This window comes from Rhinopithecus roxellana, chromosome 13 (assembly GCF_007565055.1).
Source record: "Rhinopithecus roxellana isolate Shanxi Qingling chromosome 13, ASM756505v1, whole genome shotgun sequence".
NCBI lineage: Eukaryota > Metazoa > Chordata > Mammalia > Primates > Cercopithecidae > Rhinopithecus > Rhinopithecus roxellana.
Window position 1 is genome coordinate 36,086,196 of NC_044561.1, and position 20,999 is coordinate 36,107,194.

The window sequence follows — 20,999 nt, forward strand, 5'->3', positions numbered from 1 at the left end:
TTTGGGGGGTGACGGGGAACTTGCAAGTTCTCTTTTCAAACCCACCCAGTTGCTCTGCAAAATCCTTCCTGAGCTCTGAGGCCAACCAGCATGGGAGGGGGTGTGGCCGGTCCACCCTCAGTGCCCTTTCCTGTCGTGCAGCGGCCCGCGGTGTCATCAACAAGGGTCTGATCTGCTCACTGGTGTAGAAGCTGCAGAGGAGCAGCTCCAGGAGCTCATCCTGGCCTCTGCCTGCAGGAGCATGCAGGAGAGGGTCTGGCACCTCCTCCCCATGAGGAAGGCAAGAACAGGAGAAGCACTGATGACGATCCTGACACCCAGCAGTCACTGAGAGCCTCCTGTGTGCCAGGCATTGTCTCCAAACCTCATATTTAGACAACCCTCCAGGGAGGCGATGTCTGCCTTCACAGGTGAGGAAACGGAGGCGCAGTGTCTTGTCTCTCACCCCAGGTCACACGGGATCATAGTCTACATCCTGGCCTCAAAACTGGGGGAGCACAAAGACTCAGAGCTTGTGGTGGTTGGGGGGTGTTCCCACACTGGGCCCCTCATTGTGAGGATGGGCCGGTCACTGACCCCCCGAGTCCCTGCCGTGGCTGTGGTCATGTCCCCTTGCTGGGGGGGCCTCTTGCCTTCCCTAGGTCCTGGCTTCTCTTTCTTCTGAGTCTCATTAGAGGCTCGGGTATTTCTCCAAGTGTGGCCCCTGAACCAGACCCCGGGTGGTCTGTGGAAATGCATGTTCCCAGGCCCCGTCCCAGCCCCATCATTCTTAGGTTTGCACAGAGGTCCCTTTCTGTGCGATCAGGAGAGTGGCTTTCCAGGAGAGAGCTTGCTCTCTGAAACTGCTGCCTCCCCAGCCTCCCCCAATCCTCCTGTGTCCACTGTGACCACCATCCTTGCCGTCATTTTCTGCGTCATCCCCAAAGGTCACAGCAGGGGAACTTGGGCCCCAAGTTGAGAATTACCTGGCTCAAAAGAGTGCTGAGGTGGGAAACCCAGCTCTTGCCTCAGCGTCTTGCTGCGTGAATGCGTCAGGGAATCCCTGCAGCAGGGGGACGGGGTGGCACCTCCCCTGAGACTGCAGGCACAAGGGTCAAAAGAGGGCTAGGGTGCGAGGGGGTGAGAAGAGACCCCTTCAGCCTGTTAGGAATGCCCTGTGTTGGTGGCCTGCTGAGAAGTATGTGTCCCTGGACACACAAGCCATCAGCCTGCTCCTGAAGGCGCTACACTCACCCATGGGCAGGGTGTGCCTGAAAGCCACCAAGGCCTTCACCTCGCTGCCAGAGGCCCCCGAGGGCTGGAAGGTCCTGCAGGCCCAATGCACACCTTCTGTGTCCTGGAGGACTCTGACAGCAAGGCTTACGAGGGTGAGGCCTTACGGCAGGCGACCCAGATCACCAGCGATGTCATTGAGTGGAAACCCTGAGCCCCTCGTTGGGTCAGATCTGATCAGCCACCTCTGCACCTGAATCAATGCGCTCAGTCTCTTTATTTCAAGTCGGAATGGCACTTTCCGTTCCTGGAGCAGTCACGTCTCTTCTCACTCTCTTGCCAAAGGCAAAATTCCAGGCCCAGAAGCACCAGGTCCCGGATGGTACAGGCCGAACCCAGCGCTGGGGGGTGTATGGGAGGTGCCCTTGGAGTTTTGCTCTCTGCTGGGGCCAAGAGTTCCCCTCAGAATGTACAGAGCAGGATTGAGACCTCCAGGGACAAAGCTGGGGGCAGGAACTTGGGCTGGGGGAAGGAAGGAACCCAGCTGTACCAGGCACCACCCAGGTTTCAGAAGCTCCAGTGATTGACCCATGGGGTGTGGCTCTCCTCAGCCAGGTTTGCCTGCTCCCACTCTGGGTGGCAGGAAGGAAGGTAAAATGTGAAACCAGATGCACTTTCTTTTGACTGAGGAATGAACTCTGTCCTAACAGGCTCCCCCAGGGATGAGAGCTTGGGACAGAGAGAGGTTCTGGTTTCCTCCTTAAGATCTTCCCAGCAAACAGCTACATTCTCCCAAGTCACCCAAGCACGCCGCCAGGCTGGCCTGAAGCCCAGCCACCTCGAAGGCCCATTCCTGGTGCTGTCCAGGAGGGGAGCCTAGGAATCACAGGAAAGTCTCCATCACTTCTTTACGCCAAGCCAGGCAAAATGCCTGACTGCAGAGCTTGAGTCTCCCTCAGATGTCCCTGCAGCACGTGCTGGCCTTCCCTTTGAGTCAGCACCCTGGTCAGCTCCTAGAAGGGCTTCACCCTGGATGAAGAAGAGACAACCCCTTTTCAGTGAGTGCAGGCTCCCAGCTTTGTGCACTGTGACGTCATCCCACTAAGCAGCCTCCACACCAGCATCTCCTGGGCTCCCACCTCTACAGTCCAGGCTGAGGAGAAATTAGAGATGCGGGAACTCATTAGCCAGGGACAGAGGTGCCTCTGTTACAAGGGGAGGGCCAGGAACACAGCCTGTGTTGGGTCCTAGAAGTCCTGAGCACCACACTCTTGCCTCCATACTCCAAGGCCCATTTACCACACCATTTCAGCTTCTGGGATTTAAGAAGCTGCTGCTGGGAGAGGTATGGGAGCCAGCCTGGAAGAGGCAACTGGTAGTTCAACTGTAGCCCAAAGGCACAAACTGCCACCCCAGACAGCCAAGGCTGGACAAGGGCAGTGGGACAGCCAGTGGCTATAAGCCCACACTATGGAGGGAGCCTGCTGTGTTGAGACCCCAGCTCTACACCGACTGTTTATCTATGGAGCCTGGGGCAAGTTGATTAACTGCTCAGTGCCTCAGTTTTCCTAGCTCTAAAGTGGGGATAGTAGTTGTGCCTATCATAAATGGGTATGATTTTGGCAGTGCCAGGTACATCATACTGAAAACAAGTGCTTTGTACATTGTGGGTACCCAAGAAGCTAATTTACAGTCCCTCAGAGGAGACACACCAGCAGGCATCTGAGGGGGCCTGGAGTCCTGCATCCTGCAGGTTCCTGGGGTCCTATGCCCAGGAGAAGCTGCTCCCTCACCCCCACAGCAGTCTATAGAGCACCCCCTGACCAGAGGCACATCTGTTTGTGCAGGTGTCAGGAGGGAGCCCTGGGCCTCTCTGGGCTCTGACCTTCCCTGGAAGGACTGTAGAGGGCCCAGAGCACCACCTTCTCCCAGCCAGGCCCTTCCTTCACTTTCCCAAACTCACAGCCTCCTCACCACTCTCTGCCTCAGAATCAGGACTAATCTCATTATGTCCTTCATCCCTGTTTGCATCAGGGTCTACAAGAAGCTCAGCTCACCTCCCCCTCAAGGCCCTGAATACTCCTTTTCTGATCCCGTCTGCTGAAACCTTTTTTCCAAGCCCTCTGGAGGCCCCAGGGCCTCGCCCTCTCCCTGGAACATTCTTTCCTTTCTTAGACTGAAACCTAGCTCTTCTGAGACCTGCTTCCCCACACTAGGTATCCTCCTATGTGGGGCTGCTTTCCTCCCTCTCTGCCCCTCATGCCCTCACTGGAGTGGGACAAGTCCTTACAGACCATCTCCTGTGCCTGTTCTGAGGAGCCCTCTGGTTCTGAATCTCTGCACAGGCTCTGTGGTCCTGGCCCTCTCCCCTCCCCAGTACCACACCACCAGATTGCTCTTGTAGGGCACCACGTGGTCTCCATATGGCTGAGCCCAACCGCCAATCCTTAGACTTCATCTTTCTTCGGTCATGAGCATTTCCCCAGTGGAGCCTCACCACCTCCCCCTCCCTGAAACACTTCCAGGAAACGAGGCCACTTCTCTGCAATTCCGGTTGTTCAGTAATGTGCTCTTGTGCTCTTTAAGAAACTGAAACTGATCCACGTCATGGTGTGTTTAAGCCTTTAGGGAAGTGGGAGGACACTGGGGGCTGCTGTGTGAGCCCCTCTATGCCATACCAAGTCAGATCAGTGAGGGAAACTGGACCGCTAAGCTGCAGGGCTACCTCCCCCTCCAGGATGCTTTTCACATCTTCCAAGATCCCCTCATTGGAGACCTTCCATGGCCCGGACTCATCTTAGGCCTCCCTGTTCTCTCCATGTGTTACTGGGGTGCCTTCCAATCAGAAAATGAGCAGTGCTGTCACTGAACTGACTGCCCACAGGGACTCGTGGTCTTTGGTGCGTTCCAGGCTCCACCACAGTCTCTGCATCCACAGGCAACTGTGGTCCTGGCTGCTCTCTGCCATCAGGTTTCCCTTCCATTTTTACTTATTGCCTAAAGAACTTCATATAAAATTCTATTAACAGCAGTTTATCTCAGACTCCCATATAGAACACATCAACTATTTTAATTTTTTTCTTCTTTCCATCACTGTCTAAAAGCACATTTTAGACCAGTGTGGTTGACTGTATCTAATTTTAACCTATTAGATGGGCAATGTTTTTTTTTTTTTGAGACAGAGAATTGCTCTGGGTGATTCTCTTTGATTCTCTCTGTTCTCATTCCATGAGAACAACCACATGCTCTATGGAAGCATAATCCTTCAATTGCACTCATATAACCTGTAACTTTTCAGTCCCTGAACCAAGAGCCTCTCCATCCGAGTTTAAGCAAGACCAATTTCTGAGCCATGGAGCAATGGGTAACACCAGCGCTACTAAGCTCACATGCCCAGCTGTGGAAGCACATTTCATTTTATGGTAAGTCTACTTTGCCACTACAGGCAGTGTAGCATGTAGTTCATAGACTAGCTTTGGTGTTAAAAGATCCAACTTCATGGTGTGTTCTCATGGAGAAATTTACTTAGCTGACGACTCACATTCCTCATCTGTATAATGACTATAACAAAACTAATTCTGTCTCAAAGTGATTGTGACACTTCAAGGAGGCAAGACAGAGAAGTGTCCATATAATATCTGATACTCAATTTGTATCTGTTATTATTTGCATTCTTATAACTTAAGCACCTGCTTATTAACTACAGCCATATGTGGCAGAATGAATCCTAAGAGTTTAAATAATTTACATATGCCTCAAATAACCACGGTAACTTTGAAAAGGAATAGTGTTAGAGGATGCACATTCATGAGATTGAAATCTACAAAAAAAAAGAAAAATTCATATAGCATGCTCCTAGCTTGGGGGCACCCATAAGTATCACAGATACAGAGAGCTCTGGCTAAAAAAAAAGGTCTAGAACTTTAGTGATGTATATCATCTCAAAAGCCAAAACCAGAGCCAAATTTTTGAAGACAGGAAATAGTGTGATACTGTCTTTTGTGGGAAGGAACTCTTGGCTTCCCCAAAAATTAGAGAACTAGGGAGAAAGAACCTCATCTCAGAATCTGTGATTGGGTTGGGAAAATGGAGGACTGGAAAATGTGCTCAAGGTCAAACATTCCTCCTCCCTTCAAAGGAGACTGGAGTTTTATCAGTGAGCCCAGCTATGAATATTCACCCCCCCATCCACCCCAGGAGATCCTTTTTGAACCAGAGTGCGCACAGTGAGGACAGAAACATGAACGTGCACTAACAAGTCCTGAAAGGTTCAGAGGGTGATTCTCGATTTCCCCTTTGGCACCATAGCAGAAGAACGTTTCTCTAGGTTCCAGGAAATGCCTGTGAGAGAGCTGTGTCCCCCAGATTCCCTTCATCACAGATGACACCCAGTGCTTAAGCCAAACCCCTTGTGCACAATCCCAAGGGAGTGCTGACTAATCCAAACCAAAGGTTCTGATGTTCCACAGGCAGAAAAGAGCAGGTGGACTGCAAAGAGAATCTCTCATGAACGCGGCACCCCCATAGCCCATAGAGACAGTTCTTACCATGATGCCAAGAAACTCTGAAAACAACAAGCCAGACCTCACACATATTTCCATTTTCTTTCTGATTTCATACCCCCTCCTTCAGCCCCTCCTCTCAATCAGCAGGGATAACCTGGAGGCTCCTGGGAACCTTTTCCCATTGGGTTTTTCCTGGCACATAGCTCCCTAACTGGATGAGTCTTCTTGTCACTTATACTCTCCAGCGTCAAGTCTTTAGAAAGAAAAACACCAGGATAAGTCATTAGACAGAGTGACTCACCCACTCCTCCTACTTTAGCTGAAGCTGAAGTGATGGGCTATTCTCCCACCCCACGCTGCTTCATACATGATCCCCTAATCTTTCTTCTGGGTTGACAAACCTCCCTACAGCTTCTCGGGCCAGAGTTCTATACTGGCAAAATCACTTTCATGAGAACCCCAAGCCTCTTTCCCAGCAGGAACCGAGAATCAGGTTTCTATACACTGAAGCCAGCAAGTTTTTCCCTCAGAAAGTGAGTTATTTCATGGTACATACCATTTTCTTTCCAAGCTGTTCCCTGCAATTATATAAAAGAAAACATCGTGAGAATCAGATTCTGCTGTGCGCTTCACACAGATCTGTTATTCTCTGGACAACGATAAAAAATCCAGAAGGTGGTACAGCTGATTGAACCATAGATCAAAGTCCCCAAAGCCCAGCACAGAGGATAGCTATAGAAAAATAATACCTTAATTCACAGAATTTACCTTTAATTTTATATTCAAATGCACAATGCTTAATCCAAGGAGGAAAAGTGGTATTGTAGAAAATGCCTCAGTATTCCAGTTGATACTGGATGCTGTCATTGAAAAGCATGCTAGCAGACCATGTATCAGTTGGGAACACACGCCTACTGAATTCCAGCCCCACAAAGAGAATAGTGTATACAGTGTACATAATGTGCATTGCCAGATTTTCATATCAAAATTAATTGAGAAGTAAAGCAATCAGGAAAACAACATTGCTGTAAAAGACAAAAAAGGGGAGTCTTACGTGGGCATCATTATTATCATCATCGTCTTCTTTTTCTTCTTCATCTTTGCATTGTGGTGAGCCTCTTAAAACCAGGCCATCCTCAGGCCAAGCTGGAAGGACTCAGAGGACTCTGAGTCACTCAGGGAGCTTTGCTGGATGTGGTGTATGGAGGTGGTTGACAAGCATGAACTGAGTTGATGCTGGGCTATTCCCCTGAGTGGGAGAGGGATGGCAGAGAAGGGGAGCAGGAAAGACACGAGACATGAAGGCGTTGGCCTCGTACTAGAGGCATCAGGCAGCAACACAAAACAGACAACCCCAAATGGATCCAAAATGCATACTGAGGGTCAGTGGAAGAGTGCCTTTCTCCCTCTCAAATGTTTTGAAACTCTTCAAAGCAAACAGCATTTTCTTAACTTATCCAAGACCTCTTTAGTACACTAGGATCTAATTATACTGGTACTACATTTAGCATCTGTTTTAAAGGATTTATTACTTGATTAAAAGCCAATTTTATGGTGAAATGGACTCAATTTTACCCAAATTATTCTATTAATCACACATTCTTTTTCATAGAGATCATTTAAAAATTCAATGTTAAAATGCCGCAATTAAAAAGACTCATGATTTCCTCTTTGTAAGTCTTCTTCTGGAACCACTTCTACACACCCTTTTGGACCCCTGTGATCAGGCGCCCCAGCACCTCCTGTGTGACTCTCCCTGAGGAGATTCCCTAAAAATCAGGCTTCATTCAAACAGGTCAATCTCACACAGCCTGCTCTACCTACACCAGTGAAGCTGAGAGACATGACTCTGAACACTTTCTGCCATGAGGATAAGCTTCCAGGTTTCAATACACATTATCTACTGAAATGAGCAAATGTATACCAATAGAAATGAATGAATTCATGAAAAAATGTTCATGAGTACGGGGGTGGTTTTTGGTTAACTAGCTTACGTAAAAATTATTTTTTTGGCTGAGCACTCTGGCTCACACCTGTAATTCCCGCACTTTGGGAGGCTGAGGTGGGCGGATGACCTGATGTCAAGAGTTCACGACCAGCCTGGCCAACATGGTGAAACCCTGTCTCTACTAAAAATACAAAAAATTGGCCAGGCATGCTGGTGAGCACCTGTAATCCCAGCTACTCAGGAGGTTGAGACAGGAGAATCCCTTGAATCTGGGAGGCAGAGGTTGCAGTGAGCCAAGATCTCGCCATTGCACTCCAGCCTGGGCAAGAAGAGCGAAGCTCCATCTCAAAATATATATATATAGTATTCTGAATGAATAGACATCTCTCTCTCTCTCTCTATATATATATATATATATATATAGTATGAATGAATAGGCATCATATATATATATATATATACACACACACACTAAATATTGGTATAAGAAATCAAAATTTTATCAGTCATGTTAAATCTAACTTATCAGCTGTCAACATGAAGATCCTAGGAATAAGAAGGTACAAATAAGTGGAAAGGCATCCTGTATTCATGGGTAGGAAGACCAAACCTGACTAACACCACAATACTACACACATGATCTACACACTCACAACAATTACTATCAAACTGGTAACAGCCATCTGTGCAGAAATGGAAAGGATAATCCTACTATTTTAATGAATTTTATGTGCCTCAAGTAACCATGATGATGTTTAAAAAGAGAATAGTGTTAGAGAATACACATTCATGAGATTGAAATCCACACATACAGAAAAATGCAGAAATTCAGACAGCATGGTTCTAGCGAGGGGGCACCCATAAGTTAAGTTTCACAGATATAGAGAGCCCAGAATTGAATGCACACATATACAGTAAACTGATCTTCAACAAAGGTGTCAAAAATACACAATGGGGAAAGGACAGCCTTTTCCACAAACGATGGTAAAACTGCATGTTCTCATTCAAATAAAGACAGAATGCTGACAGTGTGCTCAAGGCTGTGCTTCTCTCTCCATTTCCAAGATACTGAAGCTTTTGCAGTGAGCCCAGAGTGCATTTTCATTCTGTCTTTCATGCCCAAGAGGAGCTCTTGATACCAGAGGTAAGCAGGAAAAACAGACGAATAAGTGTGCTGCCAAGAAACCTAACAGTTCATAAGGTGAGGGTTAATTTCTCCTATGCATCTGGGCACATCACAGAAGAATTTTGTCTCCAGCATTAAGTAACTGCCTATGACAGAACTCTGTCCTAAACCAAAGGTTTTGAAATTTTGCAGTGGCAGAGGCAGCAAAGAGCAAGTGTTCTAGAAAAATCATCTTTAAATGATAAAGAAGAGGTGATTCAAAACACAGGATACTCAAAAGCCCTTAAACATGACACTTCTCACCATGATGACATTAAACTCTGAAAATAACAAACTTCACTTATATTTGCCTTTTCTTTTTCTCTTTCTACACCCTCCCTAACCCTGCCAAGCAGCAGGTATAACATGAAGGTTCCTGGAAATGCTGTTTTATTAGACCCCACCTGAAATCTTCTTACCTACCTGGAAAGGCATCCTCTTCCCTGATGAGAGTCTCCAGAATCCACTGTTTAGACCCACCAACATCAGGATAAGTCAGTGAGAGCTGCACTCACTTCTCCTACTCCAGGTGAAGACACACTGGCTCACACAAAATTTCCTGGTTGGTCCTCTGGGTTCACACACGTTTCTACAGCCCCTCTGGCTCATAGCTATACACTTGCAAAATCATTTGCTCTCACCACACTCGCAAATTTTTTTTTTTTTTTTGAGATAGACTCTTGTTGTGTCGCCCAGGCTGGAGTGCAGTGGCCAGATCTCAGCTCACTGAAAGCTCCACCTCCCGGGTTCACATCAATCTCCTGCCTCAGCCTCACGAGGAGCTGGGACTACAGGTGCCCATCACCACGCCTGGCTAGTTTTTTTTTGTATTTTTTAGTAGAGATGGGGTTTCACCGTGTTAGCCAGGATGGTCTCGATCTCCTGACCTCGTGATCTGCCCATCTCGGCCTCCCAAAGTGCTGGGATTACAGGCTTGAGCCACCGTGCCTGGCCAACCCCCAATATTTTTAACAGGAACCCAGATTAAGGTTTCTATATATTAAAGCCAGCAAGCTTGTTTCTCAGAAAGTGAGTTAGTTCAAGGTACATACCTTGGTCAGGCAATGGGAAAATCTGCAATGAGACAAAAGAAGATGCCGTGAGGATTAGATCAATTCTGCTGCAACCCCTTACACAGATCTGTTAGTCTCCTGATGATTTCACAAAACTACTTGTGAAACAGTGGTGAGTCAAGGTCAAAGGCCAAACATTCTAGCATAGAGGACATGTGTGGAAAAGACAAAAGCTTTTCCCACAGAATTTCTCTGAAGGTGATTTAACTTGGTAAATGCACAAGGCCTAATCCAAGGAGAAAAATTGGTTTGGAGGAAAATCCCTCTGCAGTACAGTTGATGATGGATGCTGTCCTTCAAAAACATCCTAGTGTGTCATGTATTAGATGAAAAGAAACTCAGACCGAACTCCATCCTCACAAAGAGAATTGTGTATGTTGTACGTAATGTGCCTTGTCATATTTTTATATCAAAATTAATTGAGAAGGAAAGAAATCAGGTGAGGGAAATAATGTACACAGTAGCCCATTTCTAACACAAAGTGTCTTGTACCGGTTAGGTCAGCAAAGGACAGAAGAAATAGGATATGCCAGGCTCCTGCTTGGAAGGGCAATGCCTGCTTATTGGCCCCACCTCCTCCCCGCTTCGTTGCCCTCACTTCAACCAAAGAAGATTAAGATGAAAGTTTACTAGACTGCAAAATAGCTCGCTTTGTCTGCTCTTATCAGCCTGCCCAGCGACAGCTGACTAGGACGGCAATGCATTGTGGGCTGCAACAAAATGCAGTAAGACAACCCTAGAAAAATACCTAAAGCCTCTCCCCAAAAATCAATAGGCAACACCTGGAAAGATTGTGACCCCATAATACTCAGCCTATGAGGAACCAGGGGAGGGGCCTGCACACTAGGGGATAAATTCCTTGTGGAAACTGTGCTGGGTGTGTCTGCCCATAAGATACCGCATCTTGAAACACTGTCATTAGAAGTCTCACTTTCGGCCAGGTGGGATGGCTCATGCCTGTAATCCCAGCACTTTGGGAAGCTGAGGTGGGCAGATTACTGAGGTCAGGAGTTCGAGACCAGCCTGGCTAACATGCTGAAACACCATCTCTACTAAGAATACAAAAATTAGCTAGGCATGGGGACACATGCCTGTAATCCCAGCTACTCCGGAGGCTGAGGCAGGAGAATTCATTGAGCCCAGGAGATAGAGCCGAGATTGCACCACTGCACTGCAGCCTGGCCAACTGAACTAGACTCTTTCTTAAAAAAAAAAGAAAAAGAAAAAGAAAAAAAAGGAAAGAAAATCTCACTTTTTCTATTTTTCAGCTCCCTGAGTCCATTCTTTGGGTTTGGACTAGTGAGTTTGTTTCTCACATCAGAAAACCAACATTTCCTCAGAAGACAAAGAAAGGTGGTCTTACCTGGATGGTATCAACATCCTCATCATCCTCCTCATTATCATCATTTTCCCAATCACCAATTTCACTTGGCGGTAGGCGTATTAAATTCAGATTGTCCTCAGAAGAACCTGGAAGGCCACAGAGGAAAGATCAGTGCCCTGGGTGTTTGTGACTGTGAGTCACTCAGGGAGCTTTGCTGGATGTGGTATATGGAGGTGGTTGATTAACAAGCATGGACTGAGTTGATGCTGTACTATTCCCCTGAGTGGAAGAGGGATGGCAGAGAAGGGGAGAAAGAAAGACATGAGACATGGAGGCCTTGGCCTTGTGTTAGAGGCATCAGGGAGCAACACAAAACAGTCTACTCCAAATGGATCTAAAATGCACACTGAGGGTCAATGGAAGAGTGCCTTCCTCCCTCTCAAATGTTTTGAAAGTCTTCTAAACAAACAGCATTTTCTTAATGTATTCAAGACCATGGCAGTACACGAGGATCCAATTATGATGGTACTATATTTAGCATCTGTTTTAAAGGATTAATTACTTAATTTATTGGTGAAATGGATTCAATTTCACCCAAATTACTCTACTCTACTGATCACACACTCTTTTTTTTTTTTTTTTTTTGAGACAGAGTCTTGCTCTGTCCCCCAGGCTGAAATGCAGGAGCGTGATCTCAGCTCACTGCAAGCTCCGCTTGCCCAGTTCACACCATTCTCCTGCCTCAGCCTCCTGAGTAGCTGGAACTACAGGCAACCACCACCAGGCCTGGCTAATTTTTTTGTATTTTTAGTAGAGACACAGTTTCACCATGTTAGCCAGGATGGTCTCAATCTCCTGACCTCATCATCCACTCACCTCGGCCTCCCAAAGTGCTGGGATTACAGGAACGAGCCACCACGCCCAGCTGATCACAATTTCTTTTTCATAGAAGTCGTTCAAAAATTAAATATTAAAATGCTACAATTAAAAATAGTCAGCCAGGCACGGTGGCTCATGCCTGTAATCCCAGCACTTTGGGAGGCCGAGGAGGGCGGATCACAGGGTCAGGAGATTGAGACCATCCTGGTTAACATGGTGAAACCCCGTCTCTACTAAAAATACAAAAAATTAGCCGGATGTGGTGGCGGGTGCCTGTGGTCCCAGCTACTCGGGAAGCTGAGGCAGGAGAATGGTGTGAACCCAGGAGGCGGAGCTTGCAGTGAGCCGAGATCGCACCACTGTACTCCAGTCTGGGCGACAGAGCAAGACTCCATCTCAAAAAAAAAAAAAAAAAGTCATGATTTCCTCCTTGTAAGTCTTCTTCTGGAACCAGGGTGTGTGCACACAACCTTTTGGACCCCTGCGATCAAGGGCTTCAGCAGCTCTGTGTCACTCTCCCTGAGGAGATTCCCTAAAGATCAAGCTTCATTCAAACAGGCCAAGCACCCAGAGCCTGCGCAACCTATACCAGTGAAGCTGAGAGATGTGACTCTGAACACTTTCTGCCATGAGGATAAGTTTCCAGGTTCAAATACACATGATCTACTGAAATGAGAAAATATATACCAATAGAAATGAAGAAATTCATGAAAAAATGTCCATGCGTACGGGGGTGATTTTTGGTTAACTAGCTTACATAGTATTTTTTTGATGCCTATTCATTCAGATATACAAAATACTGGTATACGATACCACAAATTTGGCCAGGCATAGTGGCTCATGCCTGTAATCCCAGCACTTTGGGAGGCTGAGGTGGGTGGATCATGAGGTCAAGAGAACAAGACCATCCTGGCCAACATGGCAAAACCACATCTCTACTAAAAAGACAAAAATTAGCTGGATGCGGTGGCACGCACCTGTTGTCCCAGCTACTTGGGAGGATAAGGCAGGAGAATCACTCGAATCTGGGAGGCAGAGGTGGCAGTGTGCGGAGATCACATCACTGCACCCCAGTATGGTGACAGAGTGACTCCATCTCAAAAAAAAAAAGAAAGAAAACACAAATCTATCTCAGTCATGTTAAATCTAGCTAATCAGCTGTCAAAAGACTCAAGTAAAGATCATACAAATAAGTTGAAAGGCTTCCTGTATTCATGGATAGGAAGAGTAAACTTGACTAACACACAATACTACACACATGATCTACAGACTCACAACAACTGCTATCAAACTGGCAACAGACATCTGTGCAGAAATGGAAACATTAATCCTAAGACTTTAAGGAATTTTTATATGCCTCAAATAACCATGGTAACATTGAAAAAGAATAGTGTTGGAGGAAACACATTCATGAGATTGAAATCTATAAAAAACAGAGAAACTGAGACAGCATGCTTCTAGCATGGGGGCACCCATAAGTATCACAGATATAGAATCGAGAGACCAGAATTAAATGCACACATACAGAGTCAGCTGATCTTCAACAGAGGTGCCAAGAATACCCAATGGGGAAAGGAAAGTCTCTTCCACAAATGACGGTAAAACTGCACATTCTCATTCAAATGAAGAAATGGAACGCTGACAGTGTGCTCACGGTTGTGCTTCTCCCTCCATTTCCAAGACATTGGAGCTTCTGCAGTGAACCCAGAGTGAATTTTCATTCTGTCCTCCACGCCCAGGGAGATGTCTTGATACCAGAGGTAAAACAGCAAGGACAGACAAATGAATGTGCTGCCATGAAACCTAACAGTTCATAAGGTGAGGATCCATTTCTCCTAAGCATCCGGGCACACCGCAGAAGAATTTTATATCCAAGATTAAGTAACTGCCTGTGACAGAACTGCATCCCAAACCAAAGGCTCTGAGATTTTACAGTGGCACAGACAGAAAAGAGCAGTTGTTCTCAGAAAAGTCATCTTTAAATAATAAAGCAAGAAGAGGTGATCGAAAACACAGGATACTCAAAAGTCCATAAACATAGTACTTCTCACCATGATGACATTAAACTCTGAAAATAACAAACGCGGCTTATATTTACTTTTCCTTTTTCTCTTTCTACAGCCTCCCTCAGCCTCCCAAGCAGCAGGTATAACATGAAGGTTCCTGGAAATGTTGTTTTATTAGATCCCATCTGAAGTCCTGTTGCCTACCTGGAAAGGTATCCTCTTCGGTGCTGAGATTCTCCAGAATCCACTCTTTAGAGCCACCAACATCAGGATAAGTCAGTGAGAAGTGCACTCACTTCTCCTACTCCAGGTGAAGACACACTGGCTCACAAACAATCTCCTGGTTGGTCCTCTGGGTTCACACACATTTCTACAGCCCCTCTGCTCATAGTTATACACTTGCAAAATCATTTTCTCTCACCACACCCCCAAGATTTTTAACAGGAACCCAGATTAAGGTTTCTATGTATTAAAGCCAGCAAGCTTGTTTCTCAGAAAGTGAGTTAGTTCAAGGTACGTACCCTGGACAAGTGATGGTAAAATCTGCAATGAGACAAAAGAAGATGCCATGAGGATTAGATCAATTCTGCTGCACCCTTTACACAGATCTGTTAGTCTCCTGATGACTTCACAAAACTACTTTTGAAACAGTGGTTGAGTCCATGTCAAAGACAAAACATTCTAGCATAGAGGACATGTGTGGAAAAGACAAGAGCTTTTCCCACAGAATTTCTTTGAAGTTGATTTAGATTGGCAAGCGCACAATGCCTAATTCAAAGAGGAAAACTGGTGTGGAGGAAAATGCCTCCGCATTACAGTTGATGATATATGTTGTGATTTAAAAACATCCTAGCACGTCATGTATGACATGGGAAGACATTCCCGCTGAACTCCACCCCAAGAAGGACTATTATGTATGTTGTACATAATGTGCCTCATCTTACATCAGAATTAATTGAGAAGCAAAGAAATCAGGTGAAGGAAATAATGCATCCAGTGGTCTGTTTGTTGTTGTTGTTGTTGTTTGTCTTTTTGAGATGGAGTCTAGCTTTATCACCAGGCTGGAGTGCAGTGGTGCGATCTCAGCTCACTGCAACCTCCACCTCCCAGGTTCAAGCTATTCTCCTGCCTCAGCCTCCCGAGTAGCTGGGATTACAGGCGTGTGCCACCACACCCAGCTAATTTTTGTATTTTTAGTGGAGATGGGGTTTCACCATGTTGGCCAGGATGGTCTCGATCTCCTGATCTTGTGATCTGCCCACCTTGGCCTCCCAAAGTGCTGGGATTACAGGCGTGAGCCACCACACCCGGCCACAGCAGTCGATTTTTTTTTTTTTTTTTTTTTTTGAGACGGAGTCTCGTTCTGTTGCCCAGGCTGGAGTGCAGTGGCGCTATCTCGGTTCACTACAAGCTCCACCTCCCGGGTTCACGCCATTCTCCTGTCTCAGCCTCCTGAGTAGCTGGGACTACAGGCGCCCGTGACCACACCTGGCTAATTTTTTGTTTTAGTAGAGACAGGGTTTCACCATGTTAGCCAGGATGGTCTCGATCTCCTGACCTCGTGATCTGCCCGCCTCGGCCTCCCAAAGTGCTGGGATTACAAGCGTGAGCCACAGCGCCCAGCCACACAGCTGTCCATTTTTAAGACAAAGTGCCTTGAACCTGTTTAGGTCAGCAAAGGACAGAAGAAATCCTAGGCTCCTGGTTGGATGGGCAATGCCTGCTTGTTGGGTCCCCCTTCCACCCCACTTAGTTGTCCTCACTTTAACAAATAAGTTTAGTCTAAGTTGAAAGTTCACTAGCCTGCAGAATAGCTCACTTTGTCTATTCTTATCAGCCTACCCAGCTACTTAGGTCATAAGTCAAATACTTGAAGAGCCCCTGAGCTGACTAGGATGGCAATGCATGTGGCTTCAACAAAATGCAGTAAGACAACAATAAAAAAAGAATACCTAGGCCGGGCGCGGTGGCTCAAGCCTGTAATCCCAGCACTTTGGGAGGTCGAGACGGGCAGATCACGAGGTCAGGAGATCGAGACCATCCTGGCTAACACGGTGAAACCCCCGTCTTTACTAAAAAATACAAAAAACTAGCCGGGCGAGGTGGCGGGCGCCTGTAGTCCCAGCTACTCCGGAGGTTGAGGCAGGAGAATGATGTAAACCCGGGAGGCGGAGCTTGCAGTGAGCTGAGATCCGGCCACTGCACTGCAGCCTGGGTGACAGAGCGAGACCCTGTCTCAAAAAAAAAAAAAAAAAAATACCTAAAGCCCCTACACATCAGTCAATATGTGACACCCGGGAAGATTGTGACCTCATAGTACTCAGCCTATGAGGAACCAGGGGAGGGACCTGCACACTAGGGGATAAATTGGTGGTTGAAACTCTTCTGGGTGGGACCGGGTGTGGTAGCTCACGCATGTAATCCTAGCACTTTGGGAGGCTGAGGCAGGCAGATCACTTGAGGTCAGGAGTTCAAAACCAGCCTGGCCAACATGGTAAAACCCCTGTGTCTACTGAAACTATAAAAAAATTAGCTGGGTGTGGTGGCAAGTGCCTGTAATCTCAGCCACTCAGGAGGCTGAGGCAGGAGAGCTGCTTGAACCCAGGAGGTAGAGGTTGTGGTCAGCCAGCATCATGCCACTGCATTCCAGCCTGAGCGACAGAGCAAAACTCCGTCTCAAAAAAAAAGAAAAAAAAAAAAAAGAAACTGTTCTGGGTGTGTCTGCCCTCAGACACCCAATGTTGCAAGACCACCATTAAAAGTCTCGCTTTCTCTGTTCTGCGGGCCTGAGTTCATTCTTTGGATTTGGATGGGTGAGTTTGTTTCTCACATCAGGAAAGCAACATTTCCTCAGAAGGCAAAGAAAGGGTGTCTTACCTGGACATCATCAATGTGTTTCTCACTTGGTGTTAGAGATTTTAAACTCAGGCTGTCCTCAGGGGGACCTAAAAGGACACAGAGTTAATGTCAGTGCCCTGGGGGTTGGAGACTGTGAGTCCCTCAGGGAGCTTTGCTGGATGCGGCATATGGAGCGCGGGACTGAAGATTCTGACACCATCTCAGAGAAACAACTATGTTCAAGTAGTGAGCATGAGGGAGTCTCACCAGATACCTCGCATCTTAGTCAGTGCCTGGACCTAATAAGGCTCTTGCATTCCCAAGTTCCAGAAGATATTAACCAATCAAAACTCAAGGCTTTGATGTTTGCTGGTCACATAGAAAGGAAAAAACTGGTTCTTCGGGAAAGGTAATCATTAAAATCAGAGCAAGGAAAAAAATGGTTACAAAATGGTTAAAAAAAAAAATGTTTACAGCACACAAAGCCCATGGACACTAATTGTCTCACCTCTATCTTATTAAAATACAAAAGGAACAAGTCAGACTTCTACCATATTTCCTTTGGTTCTGACTTCCTCACCCTGTTCCTAGGTTCCAAAGCAACAGGTGTCACCCAACTGCTCCCAGAGATCCTCCTAGAGTATCATTCTCCACCTGCAGGTCTGCCTCACTGCAGCTGCCCTCATGGACGGTGTCCACTGGCCAATCATTAGAAACAAAAATTCCACAAGAAGTTATTTCAGAGAGCAACTCGCCCACCCTCCTACTCCAGGTGAGGCCACACTGGGTTACATGAGATCACTCTGCCCTTTCCTCGGTGTTGTCAGACTCTCCCTGGGCTCTGGGGAGTCAGAGGTCTCTAGAAAGGCATCACTCACACTTGCCAGCCTTCAAGTGAGAAAGAGGAACGGAAGGAACCACCTTTCAACTTTTTCCTTCCACTGGCCCATTATAGGTCTCACCTCCAATCTCATAGCCCTGAGATTCCCACTTTGACACGCATGCTTTGAGTTACAGGAGTTCAACAATCGGCCCCTCAGTCAGGCTCACAGCAGATGGGAGAGCGTTCTGTCAGGCCATTGCACGGCGGCTGTTGTGATGAGGCTTTTGTTTTTGTTTTTTTCAATGTTGTGAGATGGAGGTTCACTCTTGCTGCCCAGGCTGGAGTACAATGGCATGAACTCGGCTCACTGCAACCTCTGCCTCCTTGGGTTCAGGCGATTCTCCTGCCTCAGTCTCCTGAGTAGCTGGGATGACAGACATGCAACACCATACATGGCTAATTTTTGCATTTTTAGTAGAGATGGGGGGGTTTTACCATGTTGGCCAGCCTGGTCTAACTCCTGACCTCAGGTGACCACCTGCCCTGGCCTTCTAAAGTGCTGGAATACAGGTGTGAGCCACCAGGCCCAGTCACTGAACTTTTATTAATTGTTAAATATTTAAATGTATTGAATATGAGGAGGCAGCCAGGCCGTGGGTGGCTCAAGCCTGTAATCCCAGCACTTGGGAGGCGAGAGGGGGATCAAGGGTCAGGAGATGAGAACATCCTGGTAACATGGTGAAACCCCGTCTACTACTAAAATACAAAAATAGCCAGGTGTGGCGGGGGCCTGTGTCCCAGCTACTCGGGAGCTGAGGCGGAGAATGGGTGAACCAGGAGGCGAGCTTGCAGTGAGCTGAGATCGCACCACGTACTCCAGCTGGGCGACAGAGCAGACTCCGTCTCAAAAAAAAAAAAAAAAAAAAAGTCATGATTTCCTCCTTGTAAGTCTTCCTTCTGGAACCAGGTGTGTGCACAACAACCTTTTGGACCCCCTGCGATCAAGGGCTTCAGCAGCTCGTGTGTCACTCTCCCTGGGAGATTCCCTAATAAAGATCAAGCTTCATTCCAAACAGGGCAAGCACCCAGAGCCTGCGCAACCTATACCAGTGAGAAGCTGAGATGTGGGACTCTGAACACTTTTCTGCCATGAGGATAAGTTTCCAGGTTCAAATATAAATGATATCTACTGAAATGAAGAAAATGTTATACCAATAGAAAGGAAGAAAGAAATTCATGAAAAAAATGTCCATGAGTACGTTGGTGGGGATTTGTGGGTTAACTAGCTTAAAGTATTTTTTTGATGCATATTCATTCAGATAACAAAATACTGGTATACGATACCACAAAATTTGGCCAGGCATAGTGGCTCATGCCTGTAATCCCAGCACTTTGGGAGGCTGAGGTGAGGGTGGAGCATGAGGGTCAAGAGAACAAGACATCCTGGCACACATGGCAAAACCACCATCTCTACTAAAAGACAAAAATTAGCTGGATGCGTTGGCCGCACCTGTTGTCCCAGCTACTTGGGAGGTAAGGACAGGAGAATCATTGACATCTGGGAGGCAGAGGTGGCAGTGGGGAGACACATCACTGCACCCCAGTATGGTGACAGAGTGACTCCATCTCAAAAAAAAAAAAGAAAGAAAACAAAACCATCTATCTCGTCATGTTTAAATCTAGCTAAATCAGTTTGTCAAAGACTCAAGTAAAGAAATCATACAAAGTAAGTTGAAGGCTTCCTGTATCATGGATAGGAAAGAGTAACTTGACTAAACACAATACTACACACAGATCTACAGACTCAAAACAACTGCTATCCAACTGGCAACAGACATCTGTGCAGAAATGGAAACATTAATTCTAAGGACTTTAAGGAATTTTTATATGCCTCAAAATAACCATGGTGAAAATTTGGAAAAGAATAGTGTGGAGGAAACACTTCTGAGATTGAAATATTTAAAAAACAGAGAAACGGAGACAGCATGCTTCTAGCATGGGGGCACCCATAAGTATCACAGTATAGAACGAGGGAGACCAGAATTAAAGCCACACATACAGAGTCAGCTGATCTTCAACAGAGGTGCCAAGAATACCCAATGGGGAGGAAAGGGAAAGTCTTCACAAATGACGGTAACTGCACATTACTCATTCAAATGAAGAAATGGAACGTGACCGTGTGCTCACGGTTGTGCTTTCTCCCTCCATTTCCAGACATTGGAGCTTCTGCAGTGAACCCCGAGTGACATTCATTCTGTCCTCCAGGCCAGGGGAGCTGTCTTGATACCGAGGTATAAAACAGGCAAGGACAGACAAAATGAATGTGCTGCCATGAAACCTAACAGTTCATAAGGTGAGGGATCCATTTCTCTAAGCCATCAGGGCACACCGCGCAGAAGAACATTTTAGATCCAGATACTGTAAACGCCTGTGACAGAACTGCATCCCAAAACAAAGGCTCTGAGATTTTACAGTGGCACAGACAGAAAGAGCAGTTGTTCTCAGAAAAAGTCATCTTTAAATAATTAAAGCAAGAAGAGGTGATCGAAAACACAGGATACTCAAAAGTCCATCGAAATGTACTTCTCACCATGATGACATTAAACTCCTGAAAATAACAAAGGCGGGTTTAATTTACTTTTCCTTTTCTCTTTCTACAGCCTCCCTCAGCCTCCCAAGCAGCAGGTATATAACATGAAGGTTCCTGGAAATGTTGTTTTATTAGATCACTCATCTGAAGTCCTGTTGCCTACCTGGAAAGGATCATCTTCGGGTGCGGATTCTCCAGAATCCACACTTAGAGCCAGCACAACATCAGGATAGTCAGTCAAAAGCACTCATTCCTACTCCAGGTGGAGACACACGGGTCTCAAAACAATTCCTGGTTGGGCTCTTGGGTTCAAATCACATTTCTACAAGCCCTTGCCTCATAGTTATTACACTTGCAAAATCCATTTCTCTCACCTCACACCCCCAAGATTTTTTAACAGGAAACCCAGATTAAGGTTTCTATGTATTAACAGCCAGCAAGTTGTTTCTCAGAAAAGTGAGTAAGGCAGGTACGTACCTGGACAAGTGATGGAAAATCTGCAATGAGTACAAAAGAAGAGCCATGAGGATAGATCAATTCTGCTGCACCTTACCACAGATCTGTTAGTCTCTGCATTGCACTTCAAAAAACTACTTTGTGAAACAGTGGTTGAGTCATGCAAAGACAAAAACATCT

At 46.4% G+C, this 20,999-nt stretch overlaps 1 long non-coding RNA gene across 10 annotated transcripts; it reads right to left on the bottom strand.

Moving 5' to 3' along the window:
• Positions 1-1,470: 1,470 nt before the first annotated feature.
• LOC115892877 lies at positions 1,471-18,152 on the bottom strand. Of its 10 annotated transcripts, XR_004052789.1 has the most exons (10): positions 17,531-18,152; positions 16,990-17,057; positions 14,634-14,655; positions 13,084-14,413; positions 11,267-11,373; positions 9,883-9,904; positions 6,772-6,966; positions 6,274-6,295; positions 5,872-5,970; positions 1,471-2,241 (listed from the first exon to the last, which is right to left on the bottom strand). It is a non-coding gene; the product is annotated as an uncharacterized LOC115892877 (long non-coding RNA). The 10 variants fall into 10 exon arrangements; XR_004052783.1 differs by having other exon boundaries at positions 13,084-14,655; XR_004052787.1 differs by lacking the exon at positions 17,531-18,152 and having other exon boundaries at positions 16,990-17,316.
• Between the last annotated feature and the right edge of the window lie 2,847 nt (positions 18,153-20,999).